This window comes from Mesocricetus auratus, unplaced genomic scaffold (genome assembly GCF_017639785.1).
Source record: "Mesocricetus auratus isolate SY011 unplaced genomic scaffold, BCM_Maur_2.0 Super-Scaffold_100015, whole genome shotgun sequence".
Classification (NCBI taxonomy): Eukaryota; Metazoa; Chordata; class Mammalia; order Rodentia; family Cricetidae; genus Mesocricetus; species Mesocricetus auratus.
In genome coordinates, this window is record NW_024429198.1 from 60,870,524 (window position 1) to 60,880,245 (window position 9,722).

Genomic DNA, 9,722 nt, shown 5'->3' on the forward strand with positions numbered 1-9,722 from the left:
TTCTAAAAGCGCCAGCACCTTCCGGGTCCCAGGTTTGGTTCTGGGTCCCTTTATATTCGATTTTTCAGGACCAGAACACTCTGCAGTTTACTCTCTCATAGCACAAGCTTTCTGCCCTTTCCTATTTTCAGAGGGCACGATTGAGTCTACCCACATAAACCATCAACCTACTGGCCGTGCTGACACATTCACATACCAAATACAAAGTCATAGGAGCCAGTGGCTTCCAATGTCCCACACAGACACAAATCATTACCTGACCCCATGTTCCAACATTGCCTTCGCACTCTGCAGAGTGGGTTAGCTGTGAGTTACTTGTCTTCCTCTGGGCCAAACCATCAGTTCTGTGACTGGAGCTAACAAAGAAGTATAGCTTTATTGTAATTACCGTGTTTGTAAAAATTTAAATGTTATCATTCCATAAAACAGAAAATATGAACAGTATTTAGTGTCAAGGTCATCCTGGGCTTTGTGTCTAGATCTGTGGCTTAAATCTCATGACCCGGACACACTGCATGCCTCTCTAGCTGTCAGGCCATCTGATACTCAGTTGTTCATATCAGCACAGAAATTGTGTTGAGAGTTCCGTCCTTAGTCATTCATGTTATTCAGAAGGCTAATTTTGATACTGGGTAAGAGAGAGAAATACATAGAATTGTTTTTCAAAGTAAACAAATTAGAAGCTTGCCAAATAAGCCTGTGACACACTATGAAAGGGAATTGTGGCTAGTGAACTAGCTGCCCTCTCAGTTGTGAGTGTCTACTGATATTCCTCACCTGAAAATCAGTAGCAATTTTCCTCCTACATAGAACCAAAAAATAAATAAATAACAAAGCATGAAATGCAGAAGACTTCCCTAACTAGAGGCTAGTATGTCTATTCTTTTAAATTCTAAGAGTCTAGTTTTTGGTCCTGTATTACTAAGGACCATTACATTCAGATTAATAGTGATCAGATTCTGACGTGTTCTACTTAGTGACACTTGTATATTCCTTGACTTGTGGCTTAGCCAACACACCCATGGGCTCTGTGTGTGTGTGTGTGTGTGTGTGTGTGTGTGTGTGTGTGTGTGTGTGTGTGTGTAGGAAGGTACAAGGCGATCTCTTGAAGATAAATTAATGTTGAGGGAAAGGCAACAACATTTAAGTAACTGAAATCATCGCATAACAGTGTCTTTGAACTCAGGAAAATCATACCCTGGCACTGCCCTTTGAAAACTCATTTCTATTGCACGAAGACCCAGGTGCTGGGTTCAAAGAGAGGCCCTTGGTTCTCCTAGGATAGTCCAAGCACAATGTAACCCACTTCTGTGCACCACACTTCCCTCCATAGCCTTCTTAAGAAACAGAAGGGGAAACTAAGCCACCAAACAATGCTTGCGAAGGAGCACATCATTCTGTTTCAATTGATGGAATTTTAAACTTCTCCGTGACTTACTGAGGCATCAGGTCACTGTGATGAGTCTGTAGGAGAGAAGTCTGGAACACCAAGATTTCATTTTTTTTACTACTCTAATTTTCCTTATATGTTGTTCTGCAAAGCCCTTTTTTGTCTTTATTGAAATATATGTTGTTTGTCTAACAAAGATATTTTGACTGACCTTGCCAAAATAATTCAGCTTCTCTATTTTTATCTCTATCTCTCAAGAGAACAGCACTTACCAAGAGCTCGATGTTGGCAACATCAGATCTAAGGATCTGATTGCTCATTCCATGATTCAGAGGAGGACGGCACCCAGGCTACTGAACAGATGGTGGATATAGCACAGGCAGGTCGGAGACGTAGCCTGAACCGGAATAAGGGTCCAGGGAGGGGAAGAGACTGTTGGCATCAGGTGCTTCCAGATTGTTTTCCTTCTCTGTGTGTTAAAGCCTAGGGAACTGGACAACAGGGTAACCCATGATTCTGGCTTCTTTCAATTGGTTGCTAAGAATTTCCTATTCTGTTTTCCTCAGAAAACAGGCCCAGTTTGAAGACTGCTAGCATCAAGTCCTGTGCAGGCAACAGCTGCCATGAGTTCATGAGTGCACCTGTCTTGGATGCATTATTTCAGCCCAGTCCTCTTGTTCCTAGGGCCTTTTTGCTCCCTCTTTCATGATATACCCTGAGCACTGATGGTGCCGCGGGAAAGGGGTGTGTCTCTAACTAAGCCTCCTACATAACTGGTCTGGGTCCCACACATTGGTTCAATATTCTTTACCATAGCCTTCAATTTCCCTCCTCAGCAAAGTTAAACCCAGGACTAAGAGGTCAATAGCCGAATCCTTTAATAACCATATTGACTTGTCTCTGGGGGGAGTTCCAAATACATTTAAGAAAAAAACAATCAGATAAAAACAAGGCACAAATATTGTATTCTGATGGTCAATATTAGACAAAAATGTTTAGCATGTACAATCTTTATGTCAAAGGGTTAGCAAAACATCAAAATCGTCCAGAGTCAGTATTTCCTAAAACTAAAATATGGGTTCAAGATTCTCACAAGTTATATTTTATTTTTAGCTGTGCTCTTTTGAGTTAAACAATATGTAAGAGTATGAGGCCAAGGTACAAATACTCTAAATAAGGCACAAAAATCCCTTTGCGTTATACATAAAAATCCCAATGGTGTCCCCTGCTGACCTTGCTTATCTGCTTGATTTCACCCACCCCAATTACAGTAAAGTTGACAAAGAAGTTTCCTGGGGTCCAACACTACAGAATTAAACCAATGTTTTGCAATTGAGAGTCCATTCCTGACCTGTCAACACAACATCAGCTGACCCTCTGAAGAAGCCAGGCTCTGATAGTGCCAGTAGACAACACACATTTTCAGCCCTCGTCCCATGCAAAGGTGGAAGGCAGCTGGTCCATGCATGGTAGAAATGTGAATATTCAGCTGCCAGAAGACACAAGTGGACTGTTTTTTACCTGTTGTCCTTACACACACCACCACCCCAGTTTTATTTGTGTGATAGTGTTGGCCCTAGTCTTTCACATGGGTCTGAACGCTACGGCTCTGCCCGACTGGAAATACAGCAAAAAGCTTCTGTTAGTATTCTTTTATCTTTTTGTGTCACATACACTAATGACATTCATTGTTCCTGGTTTGTCTGTCCATTTGTCTTCCCACCATGCTCCCAGATCCTCATTCCTATACGGATGTTAGTTTATCAACGTTGTGCTGAAAAGACCCAGGAGTTGATGTCTTACGGAGATATAAGGGCATCAACATGAGCTAAAATTTTCTTACTGTACTTGTAGCTATGGGCAATATGTTTTCTTCTATAATCTCACTTATTTCCTGCATCAGCTTAACCATTCCACTCTTAGTCATAAGCAAACAGTTATTAAATAACTGTCCCAACCTCATCATTTCTGCTCCTGTAAACATGCTAGTCATATAGACTAACATTCAAACCCTTCTCACAATGGTCCTTAGTCACACACGATAAATCTACAAGTAACAGAAAAGGTTTAAAAAAAAAACAGATCTGATACCGCCTCTGCATGCTGTAAGAAACTATGGATTTGGGCAGTGTCTCTCCAGAGCACTAGCGTGACTCGGTCAGTTGGCTGGGCCTGCTAGCGTAATGAAGATTGAGTTCTCCAATTCTCCAAATTCATGCTTTCAATTTGTGTGATTTATTGAAACAAATTATTTGCGTTTCTACCATTCCTGTACCGTTAAGCTCTTACTGCGCAGCTTTTTTTCACGTGTGTTTTTATTTATTCTTTGAGAATTTCATACAGTATACCTTTGTCTTTTTATTTCCCCTCCCCCAGCTTCCCTCATCCTCATCCACCTCCCACCCACCTAGCTTTGTATTCTCTTTTTTCTTTTTTGTTATTAAAAACAAAACATCAACTAAAACCGTACAGCTCAACTTGTGAGCCGTGGAGTGTGGTTGGCATCCAGTAACACTCTATTGAAGATTTTCCTTCTCCGAGTAGCTATCAGCTGTGGATAGCTTCTTGGCTAGGAGAGGTTTCGTGCCCACTTTTCTTCGTGCTTGGATGTGGTGTGATTTAAGTGTGTGCAAGAATTGCACACGCTGTTACAATCTCTTGTGACTTCCTCTGTGCATCAGCATTGTTGTGCCTGAAGAATTCTGGCTCAGGAATTTGTTACCCGATTTTGAGATGGGGTGCCACTGCATCCACCAGGTTAGCCTTGGATGCCTGGGTCCTTCTTCAGCCTCCTGGGTACCACCGCATGTCAGTCACTTCCCATGGTTTACCTCTTCCTTCTGGTATCACACAGATCAGTGCCTACTTTGAGCAGCACTGTGACTATCATTAGAGCAAAACCAAAGCTGTCTCAAGTTACTTTCATCAACATCTTCAATTTCCAGTGATTTGGGACCCAGCTAAAGTCCTACAATATGTTTAACAATGGATTCGCTAACTTGACACAGCATTTCACAATGTATTAAGTTGTCATTTACTTGGAAAAGAAAACTCTTTTTTAGGGACTACAGAGATGGCTCAGAGGTCCTGAGTTCAATTCCCAGCACCCACATGGTAGCTAAACCATCTATAATAAGATCTGGTGCCCTCTTCTGGTGTGTGAGCATACATGTAGGCAGAAGACTGCACACATAATAAATCTTTAAAAAGAAAGAAAGAAAACTCTTTTTCATTTTAATATGATTCTGTGTTTAAATCTCAATGTATTGTAAATGGAATAAAAAGATATTTCTATAAATATATATCATGGCGAATATCTGACCTGGATAATACTAAGTGATACTTTTTCTACCAATCAGTGTTAAAACTGCCTTCCATAACATAAAGGAAATATAGTAGATAAAAATTATTTGAGTATATATACAACATATTATAACAAACAATTAAACCAAAAATCAAAATAACTTTCATAGTGGGGGATTTCAAAGAAATATCAGGAAACATTCATTTGCATTTTAGAGACCTGAGGTTTCAATTATGTTTTACTTTAGAATATCCTTGATACAATTATAATTGATATATGTAATAATGACTCTAAGGCTGCATGAGATCTTATCTGTTAACACCTGAAAAATACTAGTTTTCATTTGCTATAATTTTGATGTACTCTATCTTAGATTTACTTACACAGTTTGTTATCAGTTGCTTATAAATTTGAATACAGATTATTCAGATTATTTTGTTGTATTTCTAGTCTGGATGAGTAGGAATCTACCATAACTAATTCAATAAACACTATGCAGGTTGACTTGGTGGTGGAGATTTTTAATATTTCACTTGGATAATTTTACAGTATGCTTCAAATTCTACTGCATGCTATTGTTGTTAACATTAATATAGCAATTTTCCAACTGAAAAGATAATTATATTTTCACCAGTGCTAGTCAAGAGACTGTTTCTATTTCCCTGAGAGGTAAATTAGAACTGTAGTGTACCTTAAATATACAGCATAACTTTCATCGGATAATATATTCCACAATCAATGACTCTGCTTTGGGCACTAAGTATCAGCCACACATTTCTTTACAAATGAGCTCATTATGACCACACAAGCGAGTGGAAAACCATTATTATGGACCATATGAGATAGTGAGAAACTATTTTATCGCAAAAAGAGGCCTCGTTGTGAATCTGGTTTTCTGAACAACTTACTAACTATTAAAATGCACAATGATTTTCACTCCTCAGGTTTTCAGTCACTCATTTGAAGAACAGAAGTCTAATACATGTGCTTTGTAAGATTAAAATTATATAGAAATTTAAGACTGGATATCGTCTTTAGTGGGAAACAGTTAGGTATTAAGAAGCCCATTCATTTGTCAAGTACCTTGTAAGAGTCAAGGTTTCACAAAAAATTCATAAAATGCAACAAATGGAAGAAAAGATAAACCAAAAATTGCAAGAAACATTGCAAACAGTGCAAGGGTTGAAAACTGAAATAGAGACAATTAAAAAAACACAATCTGAAGAAAGTCTGGAAACAGAAAAGCTGGGCAAACGGTCAGGTACTACTGATACAAGCATTACCAACAGAATAAAAGAGATGGAAGAAAGAATCTCAGGTGTTGAAGATACCCTAGGAGAAATGGATTCATCAAACAAAGAAAATCTTTTTTTTTTCAACCAAAGAAAATCTTAAGTGCAACAAATCCTTAACACAAAACATCCAGGAAATATAGGACACCATGAAAAGACCAAACCTAAGAATAATAGGTATAGAAGAAGGAGAAGAAAACCACCTCAAAGGGGCAGAAAACATATTCAACAAAATCATAGAACAAAACTTTCCCAACCTTAAGAAAGACATGCCAATGAAGGTACAAGAAGCTTACAGAACACCAAATAGAGTGGACCACAAAAAAAGTCCCCTCGCCATATAATAATCAAGACCCCAAATATACAGAATAAAGAAAGAATATTAAGAGCAGCTAAGGAAAAAGGCCAAGTAACATATAAAGGCAGACCCATCAGAATTACACCTGACTTCTCCATGGAACCTCTGAAAGCCTGAAGGTCCTGAATAGATATTCTACCAACACTAAGAGACCATGGATGCCAGCCCAGACTACTATACCTGGCAAAGCTCTCAATCACTATAGATGAAGAAAACAAGATATTCCATGACAAAACTAGATTCAAGCAATACCTATCCACTAACCCAGCCCTACAGAAAGTTTTGGAAGGAAAACTCCAACCCAAGGAAGTTAACTACACCCAGAAAAACATAGGCATTAGATAATCCCTCTCTACCAACAGCCAAAAGAACAAAAGGGTGAAATTCCACACATAATTCCACCAACAACAACCATTGCAAATCGAAGAAGAATGAGCAATCAATGGTCATTAATATCCCTCAACATTAATGGCCTTAACTCACCCATAAAAAGACACAGGCTAGCAGAATGGATTCGAAGACAGAACCCATCCTTCTGTTGCATACAAGAAACATACCTCACCCTAAAAGACAGACATTACCTGAGAGTTAAATGTTGGGAAAAGATTTTCCAATCAAATGGACCCAAGAAACAAGCAGGGGTAGCAATCCTAATATCTAACAAATTAGACTTTAAAATAAAATCAATCAAAAGAGATGAAGGAGGTCATTACATACTCATCACAGGCGAAATCCACCTAGATGAAGTGTCTATCCTGAACATCTATGCCCCAAATACAAAGGCATCCACATTCGTAAAAGAAACATTACTAAAACTTAAATCACATATAAAGCCCCACACACTTATAGTGGGAGATTTCAACACACCACTCTCACCACTAGACAGGAATACCAGACAGAAATTCAACAAAGAAGCAAAGGGTCTAATAGAAGTTATGACCCAACTGGGATTAACAGACATGTATAGAACATTTCATCCACATAAAAAAGAATATACCTTCTTCTCACCACCACATGGAACCTTCTCAAAAATCGATCACATACTTGGCAACATATCCAACCTCAGCAGCATCAAAAAACATTGGAATAACTCCATGCATCTTATCAGACCACCATGCTTTAAAATTAGAATTCAACAACACAAATTGCAGAAAACCTACAAACTCGTAGAAATTGAATAATGCACAACTGCACCATTCCTGGGTCAAAGAAGAAATAAAAAAAGAAATTAAAGACTTCCTAGAATTCAATGAGAATGAAGACACAACATGCCCAATCCTATGGGACACTTTGAAAGCAGTGCTATGGGGGAAGTTCATAGCACTAAGTGCCCACATGAAGAAACTGTAAAGAGAAGCTTTTTCTTTTGAGAGAAGCCTTCCCACCAGCCTGGTTCTAGAGCCGCATCAGTCCCAAATAAACACACAGGAGGCTATATTAATTATGAAGCTGTTAGCCTTGCTTGTTTCTGACTGGCTAGCTCTGACTTAAATAATTACCCCATAATTGTTAATCTAAGTATTTCTCTTACCGGAGAATAGTTCCGGGCTTCCTACCCCATGGCGTTACATCTTGACTCTCTGTGTTTCTCTTTCCCAGAGTCCTCCTGGACTCCTAGTCCCACCTATCTAGATTCCTATTGGCCAGCAGTGCTTTATTGACACAGGACTTCCACATCAAATAGTTACACTAGAGAATTAACAGCACAGCTGAAAGCTCTAGAACACAAAGAAGCAAACTCCCCCAGGAGGAGTAGATGCCAGGGCTGAAATCAATCAAGTGGAAACTAGGAAAACAATACAAAGAATCAATGCAACGAAGAGTTGCTTCTTTGAGAAAATCAACAAGATAGACAAACCTTTGTCCAAACTTACCAAACAGCAGAGAGTGAACATGCAAATTAACAAAATCAGAAATGAAAAGGGGGACATAACAACGGACTCTGAGGAAATTCAGAGAATCGTCAGGTCATATTTTGAAAACCTGTATTCCATAAAATTCAAAAATATAAAGGAAATGGACGAATTCCTGGATAGCTATCACTTGCCAAAATTAAATCAAGAACAGATAAGCAATTTAAATAGACCTATAACCCCTATGGAAATGGAAGCTGCCATCAAAAGTCTCCCAACCAAAAAAAGCCCAGGTCCAGATGGTCTCAGTGCAGAATTCTACCAGAAATTCAAAAAACAGCTTATACCAATTCTTCTCAAAGTATTCCACATAATAGAAGCAGAAGGGTCTTTGCCAAACTCGTTCTATGAGGTTTCAATAACCTTGATCCCCAAGCCACACAAAGACACAACTAAGAAAGAGAACTTCAGACCAATATCCCTCATGAACATTGATGCAAAAATACTCAACAAAATACTGGCAAATCAGATCCAAGAACACATCAAAATAATCATTCACCACGATCAAGTAGGTTTCATCCCAGGGATGCAGGGATGGTTCAACATATGAAAATCCATCAACGTAATCCACCATATAAACAAGCTGAAAAACAAAAATCACATAATCATCTCATTAGATGCTGAAAAAGCCTTTGACAAAATCCAACACCCCTTCATGATAAAGGTCTTGGAGAGATCTGGAATAACAGGAACATATTTTAACATAATAAAAGCTATTTACAGTAAACAAACAGCTAACATCAAACCAAATGGACAGAAACTCAACGCAATTCCTCTAAAATCAGGAACAAAACAAGGCTATCCACTCTCTCCATACCTTTTCAACATTGTACTTGAAATTCTAGCCATTGCCATATTACAACAAAAGGGGATCAAGGGGATACAAATTGGGAAGGAAGAGGTCAAACTTTCACTGTTTGCAGATGATATGATGGTTTACATAAATGACCCAAAGAACTCTACCAGGGAACTCTTACAGCTGATTAACACATTCAGCAAAGTGGCAGGCTACAAGATAAACTCAAGAAAATCAGTAGCCCTACAATATACAGATGATAAAAAGGCTGGGAAAGAAATCAGAGAAACATCACCCTTTACAATTGCCACAACAACATTAAATACCTTGGGGTAACGCTAACCAAACAAGTGAAAGACCTGTATCGCAAGAACTTTGAATCTTTAAAGAAAGAAATTAAAGAAGCCCTCAGAAAATGGAAAGATCTCCCATGCTCTTGGATAGGTAGGATCAATGTAGTAAAAATGGCAATCCTGCCAAAAGCAATCTACAGATTCAATGCAATCCCCATTAAAATCTCAGCACAATCCTTCACAGACCTTGAAAGAACAATAATCAATTTTGTAGGAAAAACAAAAGACCCAGGATAGCCAAAACAACCCTGTTCAACAAGGCAACGTCTGGAGGCATCACCATCTCTGACTTCAAGCTCTAGTATAGAGCTATAGT